This window comes from Rhopalosiphum maidis, chromosome 1 (assembly GCF_003676215.2).
Source record: "Rhopalosiphum maidis isolate BTI-1 chromosome 1, ASM367621v3, whole genome shotgun sequence".
Taxonomy (NCBI): domain Eukaryota; kingdom Metazoa; phylum Arthropoda; class Insecta; order Hemiptera; family Aphididae; genus Rhopalosiphum; species Rhopalosiphum maidis.
The window spans coordinates 58,712,491-58,735,705 of record NC_040877.1 but is presented as its reverse complement, the minus strand read 5'-3'; the positions used below and the strand labels follow the sequence as shown (position 1 = coordinate 58,735,705).

The 23,215-nt window shown below is 24.2% G+C and overlaps 2 protein-coding genes across 9 annotated transcripts in view; one reads left to right on the top strand and one right to left on the bottom strand.

Annotated features, from left to right (window-relative positions):
- Window positions 1-21,869, bottom strand: part of LOC113550520 (sex peptide receptor-like) — a 98,209-nt gene extending 76,340 nt beyond the window's left edge. For 6 of the 8 annotated variants that reach the window (XR_003405029.1, XM_026952460.1, XM_026952467.1 and 3 more), the window contains exons 1-2: window positions 21,454-21,869; window positions 19,387-19,424 (exon numbers count right to left, since the gene is read on the bottom strand). The gene's annotated coding sequence lies outside the window, so the exon portion shown is untranslated. The remainder of the gene's footprint in view (window positions 1-19,386; window positions 19,425-21,453) is intronic. The other 2 variants (XM_026952437.1, XM_026952446.1) reach the window with 1 other exon arrangement.
- LOC113550514 (kinesin-like protein KIF12) overlaps window positions 1-23,215 on the top strand; it is an 88,988-nt gene that overhangs the window by 4,584 nt on the left and 61,189 nt on the right. The window lies entirely within an intron of this gene.

The window sequence follows — 23,215 nt, the reverse complement described above, 5'->3', positions numbered from 1 at the left end:
TAAAGGCGGTAAATTATAACTTTTTGTTCAATTTCGCTGATCAGTTGTTAAAGCGAGTAAGAATCTAATATCACAAATGACCATTATCGGTTGGTCAAATGTTCGTTCAAGTGAAACAACTAAAAAGGACAGCTTTATAGTGCAAGAAAATCGTTCAGAATGACTATGTGAATGAAAAAAATCGGATTTGAAAAAAGCTTTCTTATTTGATTTGTTATACTTTATATATAAAAAAAAGTTTGAATTTAGATATTACCTTAATTTAGTGTAATCGTTAACTTTTAAATATTGATTTTCAATAAACATTTTAACAACATACTGTAAAAAAAATAATATATCAAAATATATGGTGACATTTATTACCTAAATTAAAAATCAAACTATTACCTAAATTAAGTTATAACAATGTAAAGCTTAAATCATAATATTAAAAGTGTTAGTTAAATTAATTTTATAAGCAAAGAGCAAAAAAAAATAATTACATTTAAATTTATTTATGTAATAAAATTGAACTTTTTCCAAAATACTTTCTGGATGTCAAACAACATTTTTATTTTTATAGAATGAGTTATATATTATATTTTTAACTAAAAACATATATTATAAATATTTATAATTTATAAAATATAGTATAAATTATACAATTTAATATTTAACAACTAATAACCATTAGAAAGTGTCTCTGATGATGAAAGCACTGATAAATCATTGCTAATAAAACAGTTATTAAAAATAGAAATTAGATTACCTTAAGATGGTAAAGATTGTAATTATTTTATTTTTATTTTTGTAAATATTTAGTTTTGTTTTTATTGCTATAGCTAAAATTTTTAAAGTGAAATAATTGGTTTTATTTATAATTTAAGTATATTTTACACTTTAACATAGTATCAGGATCATAAGTTTAAATTTTTAATTGTATAAAAGTCACGTGAATACATTGAATACAAATATGAAATAATATTATTATAGTCTATAGGTTATAGGTACTCTAGTACGTTTTTTTGTTCGACCGTGTTGGTTTTAAAAATGTATTATTTTTTTTTTGTTATTTATTGTTGTATGAAAACAGAAATGTCATGACATTTAATATTAAAAACACGATGTAAATAATATATTAATACAATGTATATGCATTATGAAATACTGAAGTTACATTGTGAAACGTGTTAGTAGCTTAGAATAGTCTGAGTCAGAAAATAGTTAAGTTCCTTATTTTTCCATACAATCCTAAAATAATCCAAAAAACATTCAAAATCATCCATGAATTATATCATATTAGTTTTAATTTCATTCTCGTTCCATTGAATTTTCACTGAATAAGCTTAAATCATAGTTACATGTGCCATATCGTAGAATATATTCTAATAGATACTGAAAAATAAATTGCTGTTACAACATAAAAAATTTAATTTATCATTGATGCATAATGTATGCAATTTTATCAAATTTAATGGCGTAACCATAATTTGCGTTATTTAGTAATAAGTTAATTATATTAACCAGTTTGAAAATATATTATTTATTCAAATAAATAAATACTATTTACTAGGTCAAAAACATTATTATCCTTGTTCTAGTAGTTTCCATAGTGGCATATTGGCAAGTCACTTGTGTAGATTAAATCTAATCATATCTGAAATTGCACTGAATACTGAATAACATAAAAAGTGTTCAATTTCACGGTTCTTAGAGAAAATTTCTGGAAACTTCTATTTATACTATTTAAATGTATTATCATAAATAAACTAGTTAAATAAAATTCAGAAATAAAATGACAAAGTGGAAATAGCTGGACCTCATTTAAAACTTTCTAGGTCTGAATTGTTTTTCCTTAGTCTCAATTTACCGATGCAAATTTCCTAATTCAACATATATTATACTTTTTACAATGCACTACAATGCTACATAAAATGTAAATAAAATAAAAAATGTTCTAGATTTCACCTTACATAATAATATTATGTATTTTAAAAAGTATATTTGTAAATAGAAATGCATGGAAAATGATAAAATAAATAGTTGAGAAAAATGTATTTGAAATAAATTTAAAGTTTCTATGATTATTATGCTTATTATAACTTATTATACCTTAACTGCTTTTTGTTCTTTTCTATTATTATGAAAAGTATTGGGAATTATCTACTTTTGATCCCCCAAAGTACCAACTAAATCCAATTCGGTAAAAAATACCCACCTCCCTAAAAATTGGAATTCTAAGCATTTTTACAAACAAAACATAATGTTAGACCATTACATTCATCACTCTGCTTAGAATTTAAAATGTATTTAATCAATACTACTTGTTTAACAACATTCTGGTTTTTAAAATATTACCAAAAATTATTTGATATTATTTTATTATTATAAAATTAATTATTTTGATACGATTCTAACATAATTATATCACATACATTTGCAATTTTAAATATACCTATTTTATGGGTTATTTTTGTTTGAATGAAATACAATATCGATGTCGTCTACAATGCAATTTATCTATATGTATCTATATTACTTGTATAATGCGTTTTGATATTTCATACATACATAATACAATAAATATAATCGGAGTGATTTTTTCTTCATATTATTTTCCCGCAGTAATTCTGGACTACAAGGCGCTTGGGTCAACAAAACAACAAATAATTTAACGCCCCCGAGCAAAATAATAACAATATAATACCGATAATTTGAAAATGGTTTTTGAGAAAATTCATTTGTCGTTAAACCCATATACAGCAGCAAATGAAAACGTGACGATATCAATGGTCATTAGCTTGACTTCTAATAGGTGTTTTTGTTAGATTACTCAGACATTTTTATAAGATATATTATAACCCTCCATATCCTCAACTGGTAAATTAAAGAAAGTTCACAAAATTTCGCTTTGATTAAAATTATATGTTTATACATTTTAAACAAATGTTACCTTTTATGGTTTTTGATATTTTTATTCAAAGTTACAGCGATATATGAATATAAATTACCTCGTTTACAAATTTTAAATTTTATAGCTAGAACAATCAATTTTTAAATTTTATCTCTACGCTTTAAAAAATATTAGTAAGATTCGATCAATTTCATTTAAATTGTTGATTATATTTCCAATGTAAAAGGTATGCACAATATTTAAATTGAAAATATGAATCTTTTAATTCACTCAGGAGCTTATTATATTCTATTTCATTCCTTACATTGGCTGATAAAATAAACATACAAAACTATCTATAAAAAAGTAAAAATCTAAAAATAATATAAAAACAGATAATTACTTAATATAATTTGCATGAATCTTAGATAAGAAATTATCGTAACTAAGAACTTATTTATTTTGTATAAAATTATGCAATTGAGGATTATTGATTATTTATAAATCTATATAAAAAAAAAATGGGTCAGTATTAGAAAATATTAAATTTTCCCACTTTGTTCGCTGAACTTAACGTGTTATTAAAATATTTTTGTTAATTAGGACGTTTTTGATTTTATTGCAATACTGAAAACTACAACTGTCATAAATTTAAAAAAAAATGTCATGATATGTGTGAAATGTATAAACAATACTATTGACTCTGTATAAAACAATAAGTATTTGATAAAGCTTTTTACATAATCAACAATCATTTTACCAATTTATTATGTAATTCATATTGTCGTTTATAATTATAAATATATTAATTATTCAATTTATTAGTATTTTATATCAGTTATTGTATATGTATTGATTGATGATAAAATTATATATGCTAATATAAATAAATATGAAAAAATCTTTTGATATGAAATGTTATCTGCTTTACAACATTAGACCTTAGAAGCTAATTATTCTTATTATATTTCAAAACAAATTTGTATTGTAAATATGTAAATAAATAAATTAATAATAATATAGCTTAAACTAAAATGTTTAGACAGCTAAGTTTTTGCTAATTTAGAAAATCACTATAAGATTTATTTTTTAATTATAAACGCGGGTGGACAAACATTATCATTTATGAGTTAAAATTCATGAAATAAACCATTTTAAGTTCATCTGAAATTATTTCATGTTAATTTATGAATTACTTAAACTTAGTGAAATCGGTTTATTATTTACGTAAGTGTACATTATCTTCATACAATTCATCTATATCATAAAAAAATTTTTTAAGTATTCAAAACAGAAACTTATGTTGATTAATATAATTTTTTTAAATTATTAATTTTTATTTTATTGTATAATTTTGTATTGTTTACTATTTTTTTAATATGAAAAATATTTAAAATACATTTTCAAAAATATATAACATAATAAATGTTAGTTTTAAAATTGATATCAAATATTTAGCTACAAATAATGTTTGGACTAAAACTTGGCAACAAATAGCAATTCCAGTAAATAAAAAATTATTTATACTTCAGTTCAACCTATACTATCGTTATATCCTCGTGATTCTTTTTTTTTTTTGCTTTATAGATATCTATTAAGAACCTTAAAAAGTAGATAAATTATTATTAAATCTTGGCAAGAACAGAACTTTCTAATATACAATATGGTCGACATCGGCAGTTTTATAATACAAATATTCATATTATAATATAATTATTAAATGTTGTATTTATATATATATATATATATATAATTATAAAATATATTAACATAATATAATATTAATAGGTACTTAGATTTGTTTTGTACATGGTATATAATATAATTACAATTTACAAGATGTTATGATAGTCATAAACTTAATCTAATCTAATTTCACATAATTTCAACCATACATGTTTATTGTTATAGCTCAAACATTTTTATTTATACAAACTGAAAGTTTAAATTACAAAAAAAATTTACCACTAAAATATTTCAAACTTTTTAATTTCTAATGAAGTGAGGAATTTATTGGTTTTACAATGATGTTTTAATTTTTAACTAATGAAATTTCGTTTATTTAAATTTGTATAAAAATAATTCTCCTTATTATTCATCAATAATCACGTATTTTTTTACGTATATAACAATTCCTTATAGTTTTTTAACTTATTTAAATTGTATAATATGATGTTTTCAAAACATATACATCGGGAAAAGAATAAAAGATGTCACCGACAATGAAAACATTATTTTATTGTTAGCAACACATCAATGCAATAATGTATTTATTAAATACATTTATTTATGTGGATTTAAGTACGTGTTTACTTGGCTGTTTTTGTGGTATCAGGCTGTTAGCGAAATAGATAGTTAAATAACGTGGAAAATAAAATTCTCTAAAAAAAAACTTTATTTACTAGGTGACTTCTTCTCATAAAAATGCAATAAAACATATCGAAATTTCTTATGTTTTATGTTCAAGTAAAATCAGACATTTTTCATAAACCTTATAAAATGTTTTTAAAGATCTTCATAGTTCAAAAATCTATCACATTTTATGAAATTTATATTTTAGATTCGAAAAAAACTTGAGAAAACGCATTTATTTATTTATTTATTTATTTTAATACTCGATAGTTTTAGTATGTATATTATTTGAATGAAAAACAATTATTTTAATAATCGTTATAAAATAAATTAAAAAGTTAAAAACAATATTTCACACGTTCAAGTCTCACTATTTTACACTGTTCGTTTACATGAATTGGCACGACACAGAATTTTAAACTTAAAAACTATCATCGATCAACTGTATTTAAAAAAAATAAAACAGGTGAGATACATTAACTGATGAATAAATGATAAATCATATTTTGTGTTGAAAATTTTTAAAGCTTATAAAATAATTTTTTTAACGATATTCAATTATTATTTTCTATAGCTTCTACCGTATTTTTACAGCCAATGCAATGTAAGCTACAAGATATTTGATACGTTTTATTAGAAAAAATGTCAATGATCATCTCTAAAGTCTGGGATATATTATCCTTTTTTATTAAGAACAACATTCAAATATCTATAATAGTATTATGACACTATGTGTAATGTGTATACTGTAATCTCACTATTTAGTTGTTTGCGTATTAGGTTGTGTGTGTATTATTTAGTTAAATGCTCTCTCAAATTAATTTTAAATATTAAAATATACCTACAAAAAAAAAAAAAACATTTTAAAATATTGTAATTTAATATAAATAAATTTATTATGATAATATATATCTAAAATTAAATTAAAATATATTATTTATATGTATAAATATATACATTTTTTATATTTTTAAACATCATCCGCAATATTATCAGCCGATACAGTTATGAATCATAGTGTTTAGATTACTTAAAATTATATTAGTTTATTCGATAAAAATCAGTTTGATTTAAACATTTGATAAGTGTATTGATGAAGATTGCTTTTGTTGAACGTGCGAGAATTTCAAGTAGAGTTTCTGGAAGTTGCATGGTGTTGCACTGTAGTGCCTTATTTAGGTACCTACTTAGTTTATCTATATTTTATGATAAATTAAATTTATCATATATTTAAAGTATTAGTTTTAGTATTTAAAATGTTTAAGTCATTATTCATTAATATTTTAATATTAATTAATTTATTATATTTAAAAATAATTAGTTTGAATATAATGATTTATTATTGTTTTAAAATATATAATAATAATAATACATATCAATACCTACCATGATGAACATTTATAACTAACGAAAATTTGGAATGTTTTATTATGATGTTATATGGTTTTAATTTTATAAGTTTTCAAGCTCATTATGTATATAATATACAGCTTAGCAGCTTCACTGTTTTTAAAAAAATACACAAAAAATATATACATACAGGATGGATAAATGTATTATTTTTATAATAGTAGATGTTCAATTTTTAAGATGAAACGATGAAAAAAAACCTAAGAGTTGAAGATACATATTTAAAAGTTGTTTAAATAATATCTAAATAAAGCAGTAATTTGTATTTTAAATCACAACCGTTTGTCAGAAAATTGTCATAATTTTTATGCTTTAAGAGTCAATTATAATTAAATAGCAATTGTAGTTATAAAACTCATATAATATATAATAAATAAATCAAATTGTTTTCTATTAAATAATTTATTTCATATTAAATATGTCGATATAATATCAAAAAGGAATATTTGGTTACCAAAAACCCCTTAGGATACATGTTTATTATGAACCACCATCATAATTCGGTTTACCTATATATCCTGGCTCCCTTCAATGTATACTAACATCCCGTGGGTATACACATCAAACACGACCAAGCATAAACAAGCAAACCAGTAAAAACAAATTTTCAATTATTCTACAATAGCATAATAAACGTCAATACACACACGCCACGCACGCACACACACATAGAATTGCACTCAAGCAACCACATATACATAAAGTCACGAATACACTATACTGGACATTTTTTTGACGAGTCACCATTAACACTTACTCTATCTAGAGGAATTTTTTTTTACAAATTTTTAGTCATAAACGATTTTAAATTTAAACTTAACTATAAAATTACTATGCCCCTTTCGTGAAATGTAAGGAAAGAACCGTACATTGGCTGTTTCATGAATATTGGCAAACAAAATCACTATTAATTGTTAGAATACGCCTTGGATCAGAATAAATTAATATAAACTAACTGATTGATAGTGATCAATATAAGATTATGACTATTAAAGTAGCATTTATAAAGGCTACAACTGTATGCAACATTAACAAACGATGAGCTGATGTTGTTCAGCAAACAAAGGTTGTTCTTTACTCGTTGGTGAGCGACATGGAAGCGATGTATATTATACTAATATTAAAAAATAAACTATAGCTGGTTCGAATAAACGCGTGGTTAATTCTAGACAGTTGATTTATACATTAATGTCCCCATACTTTGTATTTTATTTTATTTTTTTGTATTTATAAATCAATAAAAGTATTTTCATTATATTATTTAGTATATTTTTGTTTAAAAAAACAGGTACTAATCGTAAAATTAGCGCTTATAGGGGCGATGCAATTTTGAAAGTGAACTTACAAATATTTATATTACGAGTATATTTCAATTCGTTATAAATTATACGGTGTATAGCAAAATAATTAAAATAACGATCCCTAATGTATTTTAGTTGTTTGACATTGATCACAATATTTTAGAATTCAAAATACAGGATCTCGTTTCATTGATTTTAATAATATTTCAGGATGAAAACTTTACCATTACTTACATAATGAACCTAATATTTTTAGGCAGAATATTGTTATTATATACTTGACTAGTATTGTATGATATCTTAACAAGTTAATTTTCTTTTCAAATTGTTTTTATTTCTGTTTTAAATATATACTTATTTTACTATTTTAGTCAAATATTAATCCGAGAATCTCAGATAAATAAAATCATAATAATAATAAAAATAATATAACGTAAATCGTTTCAAAAAAAATCACAAAATTCTGAACAAAATATTAGATTCGCACATTACACTTTTAAATATAAAAAGTTATATTACAACTTGTGATTAATTAAATAGAACATTTTTCTAATTCGTCATCTGTTCCCAACAAAAATCCGTGAATATGCCACTGATTTACAAGATAATACGTATTGCACAATATTATTAATGGCGTTAAATTGACTATAAATCTCTACCAATATTTTATTTATATTCTATACTAATATATTTCAAATCTCCATTTTAATATCATATTATATTTTACATAACACATTGTGCGTTATTGCATTAGTATAGCGCACATAATATATTATTATGCACGCTGCTGAAGCGCGTATATCGCATATTATTCGCATTTTATATAGGTGGTGTAGGCATTAATGTGCACGCCGATCACTGAACTTGGCGGGTGTCGAGTCGGTTTAATATTATCAATACGATATCTCACGAATGTGTGCCCTCGCTATTACCTCTGACAATTCCAAAGTGTATTTTACTAATAGGCACTCAACACCCGCCCTTTGCGTCTACAAAACTCGCACTCCATGCACCTGTTTACCGTTTTATAGGCGTGTCATAATATCAATATTAATGTCGAGAGAGTTTCAGACATGCGATTGGATACGGTTTTCGTGCGTATATAATATTATAACTACGATGTTGAATAATTGTGTAGCACGATAATTGAGACACGTGCAAGATGCAGTTTAGGTGCTCGGCACTAATATCATTTTGTCCTCGAAAATACACTACGTGAATAATGATCCTGCTCACTGGAATCAATTAAATTTAATTATTATCTTAATTTATAAAAGGAAATAGGTATTCTACAACACACATTGAACTCCGTTTTTAAATATTTTTTCTTAAACTTTATACGTAATATGTAATAAAATATAATGTACCCAATATATAATAGGTAATATATAAATTTATATCATTATATGAAATAAAATTAAAACATTGAAGTTAATTCTTAAATGTGGGATATAAAATCTTCTACTCTTAGATAAAAAATATACAGTTATCAATCTGACAATTATACAAAAGGATTAAACATTTTTCCTGTAAAGTAATTGTTATTAATATAATACATTATTCCTGCCCCCTCAAACTCCCAATTGATATCGGGAAATCTATTATTGAAGACATATTACAATAAGTTATAACTAAAAATATAAAACTATAATACGTGTATAAAATATAATTTTTAAATTATATAGAATTACGGATAATTTGGAAAATCAATATTAATCGGCTTATTAATATTTGTAATATTTAATTTAATGCTATTATATATGTATTGCCATAAGATATAACTACAATATTATGTAGTTTAATGGATAATAGCTTTTGTTGTTTTTTCTGAACTTATGGTGTAATTGTTTATGTATTTTTTATAAATTGTACAATATATTATAATTTTGATTTAGTTATATTTTTATAAAAATGCATTTTCAATTTTGAGTGGAATAATGAAGATATTGATTTAGTCTGTGTGGTTTTCGTTTTGTGTGTATGCATAAGCTATAAGTAATCAAAAAATGCTTTGATTTTCAACTTTAAAGGTGACTTATGATATAATAACATTTGATATAGCTTATATTTTGAAGAGATAAAAATTAAAAATTTTATTTGGTAAAACCGGTATTTAACAAAATCGATTTTATTCTTACTTCTTTTAGTGTAACACTCCAGCCTTTTTTCAATAAAATGGTATAATTTTAAAAATATTTTGATTCTTTTTGGGTTATTTATAGACATTTGAATTTTCCCATTTTTTTCGTTTTCTTTTTATAAATTTCGATAAAAATACTAAATTAAAAATTATTGAAAATTTAATGCAAAATCCTACATAAATTATTTTTATAGCTAATAAACTATCTTCGCTCAGAATCGCTTTTCGTATACAACGATATATCATTGAACTCAAATTTAATACATCCGTTACAGTAACTTTACTCAACTAGGTGTTGTTGTAAGTACAACATAGCGGTACCCAATTACCCGTATTTTGTCTATTAATAATTTTGTACTACATTAATATTTCTAAATCAATACAAAGATATATATAAATTTTTTTGTGGCAACAAAATAAATATATGCCTAAACTATGTGAGAAGTTCAAAAATATAATAATGAGTATCTATAAAACTATTTGTATATTGCATGCACTATTAATACATTAAAATTGTCAGTTACAATTGATTGTTTATAAAAAAAAAATCAAATGATTGTTGATATTTATTATTTTAAATCATCATATAATTTTAACATCATAAAAATTTAATGATAGTTTTGAAATTTAAATATGAAGAAAAATAAACTATAGATATACATATAACATAATTTATATTCAATTATAAATCTATTATTGGATGCATTGATTATATTTTTGAACATAGTCGTTTAACAACACTTGTGTAATATAAACATTAAACGTGGATTAGTTGCATATTTTGTATTTATTGATATTTCTGGTGTGAAGGGAATAAGGAGATTATAGTACCTATCATACTGATGTCCCAAAGGATTTCGATATATTTTACAACCTACTAGACAGGTTAGATAAAATTATAATATTCTTTAAACTGATATACTACATAGATATATTTATTTTTTTCGTTTAAGAAACTGTTATACGCAAATAATTATTAGTTGTTCGATTATTTAAATTATATTTATTCATATAATACAAAAAAAAAAAATATGTATAATAGTAATACCTACCTACTTAAAAAGTAACTATTAAAGAAATTTTTATGGCGCCATAAAAAGAAATATAAATTTATAAAATAGTGTTCAAATTTACCCAATTTAAAAATTATAATATAATTTAAAATAAATTATAAATAAAAACAAATATTTATTGTTTTGTATTATTCAATGGAAGATACCACCATGAGTTAATTTTCAAACAATAATTAATGTAGAATAAAAATAGATAAATAAAATTTTGGAATTCACATAAAAACAATTTTAGTTTTCATGCTAGTAAGAAACTTAACTTAAATATATTAAGAAAATAATATTTAGAATATCAATATGAATCAGTTTTATTTTTAATAATTAACTATCAATATTTTTTATATTTATTTTTTGTTTTAATATAATATAGTTCATTTATCGTATTAATACCTACTCAAAAATATAATTTAACTTGTATCATTTATTTATAATGAAATAGTCAAAGGAAAATTTGTTTTATATTTTGTTGACTTATTTTTATTATATAAGCATTGAAAAAATATAATTTTAATACCTATTTAATAATTTTTTATAGAGTTCATCTCCATGGGATTAATAAAATATGTTTGTTAGTTTAGTAGTAATAATACCTGACATTCATAATATAATCATTTACTGATTAGATCGATAGTGTGATTTATCAAATGTCAGATAAAATAATGAAAAAGAGTATAAACTGTTTTTAGAAAATTTTATCGCCATGATAATACTATTATTATTATTTTTTTTTTTCAATTAATTATAATAATTGTTTTAAAATGTGAATTTATTATAACAAATTATTGTTTTTGTATTACCATAGTATTATATACTTAATGATACCACGCAAAACTCGTCAAATTTATCAAACATTTATCATTCGTATTTGAAGTTGTAGCAAATAAAATTAAGTCTTTTACGAATATTATCATAAACTTAAATTAAGTTTTTTCTTCCATAAAGAAATAGATAAAAGAATAAATAGTAAATAAAAATAAACAACAATTATTTAATTGATCATTGAGTTTAAATCAAAATAATAACTCCTTAGAATATATATATATAATATAATATAATATAATGCAGGTAATTTAAACACAAATAAGCAATACTGACGAAAATATCGGTTTAGGATATAATTTTATAGTTAAATTTAGTTTTTTATTATAATTAATAATACTTAAAACTATGCCATTTGTGGATATAAACTTATCGGTCCAATGGGTAAAAATCTTTTTTTTCTATTTATTACGTTAGATCCATTATGATCCGTTAGGGTTAATTTTCACTGAAAACAAAGTGTTTGGGTTCATTTTTTTAATGAGTTTAAATTAATTAATTTAAACAACCATTTCTCTTTCATTTTTAATAGTCTGAGAATTATCTATAACTTACTTGAATTAGTTAAACAAATGTGTGAAAAAAAATCGTGTCCAATTTTTTTTTATCAATTTTAATGATTCATTACACGTTATTTTTAACTACAACTAGTGAGGAAATTATACAATTAATAATAATAATATTAATCCTTTATAGTTATTGAATGAAATATATTATATATTAGTAGCGTATTTAGGATTTTTCATGATGGGGGGGGATATAAAGATTTTAATAGACATATTCAGTATACTTACACATACATAATATTGTATTATATTAACGATATGATGCAATTTTTATTTATTTTAAGAACCTAATTAATTTTTACAATTATAAAACACATATATATATCTAGCTTACTCTTAGTAATTTATCATATTATTTTTATAGTACTTACACATTTACTGTTTTATATTTTAGAAAATATATAAATCATAAAATACTTGCATGCTTAATAATTACCTACGTTGATTTAATAATATAATAATATTATAACTACACCTATGATAAATTTAGTTATTTTACCTTTGTCATTTAGTTAAATACTTGATATTACATGTTTTCAGTGCTAACACCCTTTGTATACTTTTGTTATAAAGATATTTGTTTGAAAATAATATTTATTTCATAGCTTTCTTATCCATAAACATACAATAAACTGATACAATCACTATTGTGATGTTATTTTTCACCCACTTTGATATCAATCTATCACATACGCTTCGACATCTTGGCCATTAGGGTTACATTTTTTATATTTTTATTTTTATTATTTTTACAGTTAACATTGTACAATATAAGAACAAAAAATACTTCAATTTTATACATTTATATTATTTTTTCCGTTGTTACAAATGATAAACTTTATGACTGGACCTCTGAATCTTGGTCTATTTATTCTATTTGGTTTTTCAAACTTGATACAACTATTACACTAGTTAGTATACCAAATAGCAGATATACTCTGAGGATCTATGTTTACGCAATATTATAATCTCATAAACTAATTACAATTAAATACTACTATTGATACTAATTAAACCTTATATATATATATTATTGCATGTGTTATTTATATTATTTTATATTTGAAATAATACTTTTTTATTAATATTCATATCACCTTTGTATGGTGATAATTATATAGTGTAAGTGCATGTGTACTATATATTGATTTAAGTATTTTAGTATTATATTTAATACTCGAGTAATAATATATTTTTTCGTGTTAATTATAATAAAAGTAATACACATATTATGTATAAAATTTTAAATATATAAAACAGCACTTTACAGTTTTTATGAATTTAAAAGCACATTGATGTACATATATACCTAAGTACAAATTTTAAAGTTTAAAATATTATATACAATTATTTATATTTATAATACATATAGATATATTAGTATACACATATATTTATTTTTTTTTCAAATAGCTTCTATAGCTCATTTAGGGCCTTCGCTGATTTTACTATTTGATGCCATCTATCTCTATCTACACACTCTTCTAATTTTGATCCTGGTGCACATTCTTCGAGGTCTGATTTTACTAAGTCTATCCACCTTTGCCTTGGTCGTCCCCTAGGTTTTTTCCCATCGATAGTGCTAATCATTACGTCTTTTATTATGTCAGTAGATCTCCAGGCATGCCCCGCTCATTCTAACCTTTTGCCTCTTAAAAAGGACTTGATTTTGGGCTTTGAATATATTTGGTAGATTTCATTATTGGTTATTCTTCTGTATCCACCATTATCTATGATAGGGCCATAAATACGTCTTAGTATTTTCCTTTCGAAAGTCAAAAGTTTCTCTTCATCTCCCTTTGTAACCGACCACGTTTCGCATTCATAGGTCAGAACTGATCGTAGATAGCTTGAGTAAAGTGTAGATTTTGATTTTGTAGATAATAACTTTGATTTGAATAATGTTCCTAGTGCGAAGTAACCTTTATTAGCGGCAGTAATTCTTAGTTATATCTCGTTATGCAGATTATTCGAATTACTTATATTAGTTCCTAAATATTTAAAGTCGGTAACAGCCTGTAAAAGTATAATTGTCAAATATTAGGTCCTATATGTTTCCAGTCCTTCCGTCTATGACCATATACTTGGTCTTATCTTGGTTAATATCGAGTCCTATTTTCTTAGCCGCCATTATAAGGTCAGCTGTTTTTGTAATAATTTCTTCACGTGAACACCCAATCACCATGATATCATCCGCATAGGCAAGTATCGTTTTATTTCCAAGTAATTATATTCCTTGATAAACTGGCAAAGATCTTATTATTTTCACTAGGACAACATTAAACAGGGTGGGTGATAATGCATCACCTTGTGTAAGCCCTGTATCTGCTTCAAAACTGTCTGATATTTTTTTCCCCAATTCGAACTTTGTACACATATATTATATTATTATACACATATATACATAATATATTTAGATCATATCTATTTTATATTTTAAAATATACATAAATCAATTATTATTATGAAAATTTACCAGTTTCCATTTATTGGAACTTCTATATTTATGTCCATTATGAATGAACTTATCACGCTTCCACTGAGTACAACATAATCGTATTTGCTGTTATCGTATTCAGTGATGCATATTTAATTTACAGCAAAGAGCAGGTACAATAGGTCAGCATGTTCATCCCAAGATTATATTCTATCGTTTTTGAAAATTGTCATTCCAGTCAACTTAATGCTCCTCTAGTGTAAGTATTGTATACACGTAGAATAACATTTAGCGCAGAATAATACAGACAACTAATTTTTACGTTAAATTAATTTTTTTAAGTATTAAAACAATTTTGAATATTGGATTCTTAATGATATTTTATTGAATCTAATACATTTGTGTACTTTTATCTATATACTTATAATAAAAATGTTTACTATAAATAGATTTATTTTGATTAAATAATATAAGTATACATTTAAGAACAATAAATTTGAATTTAACAAAAAAGTTATATTTAGTTTCATTCAAACGTTTATTTAAACATTTTATTATTGTGTTTTTTTTTTAAATTCTAGTCTCATATATAAATTTAGATAGGTATACTAACTACTAACGATAAATATTTCAATGAATTTTATAAAAAAAATTAGTTTAAAAGTAAGATAACTATAATCTACCAAACTGTATTAAACCATAATTATCATATGTAAGCATTCACAAAAATGTTATTTTACATAATTTTACAAGATGCTTAGGATAAAAAATATTTAAAACTAATACCTGTATTTATGGTTTAAGGTATTAAGTGATTTCCTTTAGATCTTGAATAACTTAAAAATATCTTTAAGTTAATTTAAAAAAAATATATATATTATCACCTTTTAAAATACATAACGATATTATGCGTAAAGTATATCTTTAGAATAATAATTTTTAGGTTACCTCCATCTCTAAAAGAAAAGAAAGGTTGTAAAAAGATAATGACAGAAAGAGAGAAAGTGAGGGAGAGAAAATAGAGAAGAATAAAAGAAAGACAACATGGAATATTTCAATTAAAGGACATGTATTATTGGTGGACTTGTGTATTAAATTATTTTATAAAAAAGAAAAATATACTTCTCATGCAAGCGATGTAAAGGATAAAGTGCAAAAATGTGTAATAAGTTTGAAAGCCAAAACGTATTTTCTAATCGCTAATAAAAAAAGTCCTTTTATGAAATGAAGTCTAAATAATTAATTTGTGTGGTCTGATCAATAATCAGATTAACTTGACGTACTATTATTACAGAGTATTTTGGAAATACATAATGCATGCTGTTAGCAATTTAGTATAACACAATATTTACGCCGTGGATTAAAATTGTTTTTCAATAACTATTCATAAACAATAACATAGGCACTATTTATTTTATGTATGTGTGTGTGTGTGTGTGTGTGTGTGGTAGATAACTATAATTTTATAGTAGTTAATAACTTTGTATTTGATTTTTATGTTTCGTATCCACCATTGTAAAAATATCTAAATATAGTGTTATATAAGATCACAAAAAAACATTTATATTTTCTAGGTTTATTTTGTTCTGCAATAAAAAATAACACGAAGACAAAGAAGAATCATGTCCGTATTGTTTTTTGCTACTCAGTATTTTACTTGAGTAGGCTGTCTTATACATGAAGTGATTTAACCAAAACTGTTTACATCAAGATTAGTACATTAGGTAATGTTAAATGGCCTATACAATTTCCATTTACCATAGTAAATCATATACAGCGTCGACACCATGCAAGTAATACATTTTAGTCAATTCGAATTTCATTATTTTCCATGTGAAAATGAAAAAAATATCAAAATTAAACCGATAATCCTGGTTATTGTTTTACACAAACACGTTCCACTCACACATACATGTGGCCCAACGGGTGTTTTTGAGAGCTAGTTCGGAAATTTACGAGTAACCGATGACTTAAAGATTACCACCACGGTATTTGTGGTTGTCACTAGCACACGTGGTATATACCGGTTAAAACAACGTCCAAAAAATACCATATTATGAAACAGTCGTTAACGAACCTCAGAGAGACTGTTATATATATATAATAATTAAAGACTGTTTCTGAGCACAATCGATCTAAAGACGTATAATAATAGAATGAAACTTTTTTTTCGTTTCGCCTTAGGGAGATAGGGTTTGGGCATTTCTGTTAGAAATATCCGATAATGCGAATAACCATTTTGTATGTTTACGACACGTAACAAACAACAGAATAGATGCTAATATTAAAAACTCTCAACATCAAAGTTTTTTAATGTCAGATTCAGAAGATTTTTTTTAATAAATATAATAGTAACAATAAAATTTATTTTAAAATAAAGTGATTAATTTTGACCTCAGTTATTGATTTACAACATTTTCTTTACACCCAATATTTTATGATTAATATTGACGTCAATATTTTCAAAAATATCGTAGTTAAATCCATATAGGTAATATAGTGTATTTTTTTTAAAGCAGATTCATCATTTAATATTTAAACTATATGTTATACGAGTTATTTCAGTTCTATAGTGTATACTATAAAATGTACTATATGTGCTACATATTATAATGTATGTTATATTTTTAGTGAATATACAATAATAGAGATTCGTAAAAAAAACATTCACTTAAGTATTTATAATTGATCGTGTTGTTGGTGTGTATAATACCAATGATAGTTAATATCATACAGACACATTTTTATTAGGTATTTAATATTGATAAATAAAACGATTTCGATATTTTGAAATGATAAACATCTAATATCAATGAATTTATATTGCTACGATTACCATCTCAACATAAGTGTTACCTACTATTATTTCAAATTTCGAAGCGCAACAGTACATAATTGTATAGTTCTAGATAGATATTAATAAATATTGAAATATTCTCAGAAAATATTATATTTTATGATTTTAAAATGAGGTAGAAACCTAGATATACCTAATAGATTTAATAAAAGTTTTTGAAGCACATTTGCAAATATTTATAGTTAAAGTTAAGTTTTTTTTTTTTTAGTCATATAGAATATTTATTTTACAACTAGATTTAATTTATATTATATTTTTTTTAAAATTTTTTTCACTATAGTTATAATTAAATTGCTAACTAATGTATAAAGTTTTCTTTCATAACTTTTTATTAATTCATAATTTGTCTAAATGGTACAGATTTTTGCAATACGCTACAGAAAATAATTGAGAAATGTTAAATTAATGAAATAATATATAATAAATCTGTAACTTTATTTTTATCCTTAGAAAATATAATTCCCTTTGGCATGTGAAAAATTTTTAAAACCTTTATTGGAAAAATTTAGCACTTGACCCTAAAAAGGTTCGCCATACCTACTTTATACATTCTGTTTCTATGTGATGATATTATATTTACTATTCACAATAATATATTAATATAGGCACACCATTATTTTATAATTATAATTTTATAAATTTATATGATTTGTTTCTTTGAATTTCGTATAACACAGTTATAATCAAAACTTTATAAATAGTATAATTTTTAATAATTTCAATTGCACCTTCGGCACGTGTGCTGAAGATTCACCACCCCTGGCATAGAATCTATACAATACAGTTAAAAACATGTAATAATAATAATAATAATAAAAAAAAAAATGTATACAAATCCTAAGCTCTAAATCAAAGTATTATTTAATTCATTAAACTGTTTTTTTACAGTGTAGAATTGAATATATTATAATATGCTAAAGATAATATAAATTACTAATATTGTGTTATTCCTGTTATTAAGATAGTTGGAATAAAAATAATTACAATTATTTATAGTTCATAACATTTTTGCACACATTATATACCGTGAATTCAATTGTCTTCCTCTCAACCACAGTCTGAGTTTCATAAAATTAATTAATTAAATATAATATAAGCAATATTTTACTATTCAAAGGTATAATAATTAACAATTAATTTTAATTAATTTATAATATTTTAACCATCTTAAGTTATAAATTACCATTTTAACGATAAAAAATTTAATTTAAAGCATTTAACTAATAATAATAATAATAATATATTTACTTTAAAAGTTAAATATCATATATGCACATTTGAATTGAAAAAAGTTCAAAAGTTTTAAATCAAAAAACTATCACTATACGGGTCTTAATAGACTACCTATAAATAAAAATGTTAAGTGTTTAAATTTAAAAAAAAAAAACACCATTTATAAAAAACCAATACTATTATTAATGTTATTTACATCAATAACGGTAAACAATAATTATAAATAAAAAAAATTAACGAAATCAGTATAGCGGATTTAAGATTGAAATAATACTCTGTGAAAATATATGAAGTGCCTCGTAGAAAAATTATAAATAAATGTAACATACCTTTTACAAAACCTTTTCGTTGTAATTTAGTTGTGACCCTAGAACAAAATATAAACGTGAAATCTATCTGTATCTTCAAACTAAATGGTTACTTGTTATTAGAAAAGCATTTAATAAACAAAAAAATGATATGTATTATATTATATATTATATACAAAATTTAATTTGAAAATATAATAAAAAATTAGAATCCCGTAAATAGATTCCTGTTAAAAAAAAGTAGTAACATTTATTGATATAAAATATTGTCCTTATATTATATAAATTTAGTTTAAAACACAATTCCGTTAATAAACATAATATTTAAAATATTAAAAATGAATTTAAATATTATATGAATGTACGAGTATCTATACAATAAATTTTCAATCAAGTCTGTATGTCTGCGACATATTTTAAAATATTGTTCTAATAATTTTTAATTCAGCACCTATATCATTATATTAACTAAATTATTAATACCAGAATTATTATTCAAATAGTAAGCATGCATATTATTTTTAAAATGTATTTCATATTAAGTAAAAACCATCGATTGAGAAAAAACTATTTCTTGTATTAAAACGATCACCAATTTTTTTAGCAATTTAATTTTCATGTTCTTTTATAATAAAATAATTTACTGTTTTAAAAATATATAAAAATAAAATTACTTGAAAATACAAATCTAATAAAATTTAAATATCTTATTTCATCAAAGTAATTACATTTACAATGGCAGTCACCTTTTGACTAAAAAGTTATGTCAACGGTAATTTTAAGTAAAAATAAAAATCATGTATAGTAATTTATCATGTTTTTTTTATGATTTTTTTTTTTTTGCTTCAATACATAATATATAATTAGTTATATCAAATATATTTTAATGAATTGTATGTCGAATCAGAACGATTATTTTTCATTTTAGTATAGCAGAACACCTTACGCATTCGTCCGGCTATAATTATGTATGCCTAATAAAGTATACAGATAATATCCCTAATATACGAGTTTTTTTGTAACGTTCAAGAATATAACAACGACCCAAACAAATCGAAACACATTTTAATTGCTTTTATTTTGCGTTTAATAAAATACAATAATAACTTAATAGAAAGTTCTCGTCCGCACATACGCATGTATTTATACAGAGTGACTCGTCAAGTGCTCACTCATATTTATTTCTATAAAAATGAATTAATGAATAAATCAAAATTAAAATTTTCCAAAATTATTAAATATTTTAAATAGAGTCAAAGGTTACATTTTAAAATACTAAGATTTTCATACTATTTAAAGAGTGTCCTGCATGATGTAGCAATACCAATTTATAATTTCAAAATAACAATCACGTGTTTTCTATAAATCGTTAATCCAACAACTTTTTTAAAAATGTTGATGTAATTATACAAATCGAAATTCAAACGAATATGACTTTGGTCTTTTTGAATTATTTTATTTTGTGTTCCAAGAACAATAGGCCTATAATAATAGATATAGCTAGGCCATAATGATTATTTGATAATTTTAGTAATTAATGTACATTTATCAACACATTTCGTATTTCCACAAAAATTATGTGAGTATAATAAAAAATAGTATAATATCCAATAGATGTGACATATATTTTATAATTTTGTAAAACCAATGTTAAGGACCATTATCCTACTAGTTTATAGGTTTTAATAACTCAGAAACTACTGAATTTTGATTTAGACATACCACGACATTGCAAAAATAAATCACGTGTTTTTATAATAACTTACAATAAAAAAAATGTATTGGATATTGTTTGAAAAAAAAATCGTACCTAAACATACACTTCTTAAATGACGTGCAAATTTAGTTAAATGGAAATGTGGCGCTTGAGCAGATATTATACACTTAAAAATCTCAATAATTAGGATTCGAACAAAACTCGCGTGTTGTTAAAGGGAAAAATCGAGCATTATATTATATACGGTCGACGAATCGCCCTGTGTTTAAACGCACCCCAAATAGAATGACCGCGGCAGGCACGTACTTCCATACAATACACATCGAATAGAAATATAATATTATAATCTGAGCGGTCGTGTAAATACTCACGTTTCGTTAGGGGGGCCGGAAGAATATCCGTGCCATTGTGCTGTCCGAAGGCGACGCGAAAAAAAATAATAACAATAAAATACAATACGATGCGTAATGATATTATAATATTCTGGTCGAATAATAAACCGTTTAATCGAAACTATTTATATCGAAATATATAGACGACCGTCCGTGCAGCGTTATTACCGTATGGCGAATACTACAACTGTGTGCGATGATATTATTATATGTGTTATGTATTATATTTTTAGTATCGCGTGACAGAGATTACTCGAGACGGGCGCGAGTCGGCTGTAGAGTAGAGTGGCGCGCCGGAGAATCACACGACTGCCGATCGCGACAACAGCCCCGGTGGTCGGTACGACGACGTCGCACTGTTACAACGTGCACAACAGTGGTCGGCGTGCGCGCGTGAAACCTTTCCGGCGGAGAGTATATTATTATTATTATTATTATTATTATTATTCTTGTTGTTATACTCGCGGCGCGGCGGTCATACCATCTGCTCGCGAGTCGCGCCGCGGCGGTTGACGCGCGCAAGCTCCGACGACGGTGTCGGCGTTCATCGCGTACCCGTTCGTTCGGGGGCGGTCGCACTGTCGCTGCTGCAGTATGTCAGGCGAAAAAAAAAATCACACGCTGCCCATGGTTGACTGTCATAATATATTTTTTATTGCCCACGTCGCTTCAATTTTTTCACGAGGGGGTGCAAACATTTGATTAGGACAATTAACTTTTCCCCCACCCACCGCACACCTTTTGACAACGAAATTAACACCGAAACAAATTCCCATGTTTTTATAGCATTTTTTTTTTCTCGATGTTAAACAGCTATAAACACACGATGATCCACCAAACATTATGCTCACGGTATTTTTTTCTTTAATAATATAGTTACACAAAATATGATTTTTGAAATTTCAAAATATACTCAAAGACAAACCGAAATCCAAATTCAAACGAACAGTTTTTAAATAATTTAACTAAATGTAGGTATTAAGTATAAGTTTATATTTAAAATGGGTTCGAAAGATATGAGAACTTTATGGTGATATGAAAATTTTAGTTTAATATAAATCTATGACACTCCTTTTAAGTAGTATAAAAACATTTCAAACATTTTAAAATATTTCAAAATCAACATTTGAATGAATTTATTATTAAAGTAAAAAGTCGGAGTTATGTATGAGAATTAAGGTCCATGAAAAATATGTCTAATTCCTATATATTGAACAATAATATAAGCAAAAATATATAGCTTTGGCCAATGTATCGATATATGGTGGTCACACACCGATTCGGTGTGACAGAACCAGGGTTAGGTTATATGAACTAACAAAAGTTTAAAATTCTTAACATTTAACTCTAGTTGGAAGTAAAGTGACCAATTTATTTACAAGCTTATAGTAATATAAAGTTACAATTTCTAAATTGAATACTGAATATTTTATACAATTAATAAATATATCATAATTGAAAGTCGTCTACAATTCAGGGAATCGGTAATGCAAATAGTGCAGGGATCTTTCGATATCCCATTTCCCCCTAGTGTGTCTAGCCGTCCCACATAGTATTGCTTGTAAACATTGCCACCGTTTGTGTAACAAAAAAAAATTTATAAGATAAAGGTATAAAGTAAATAATATATTTTTATAGTAATTTAGTGCAATAAAAATTACTGACGTATAACGATAGTGATACACGCCACGCGGTACGTGGTTGACTTAAAAAAGTTCAACTAGATATGAAATTCCATTCC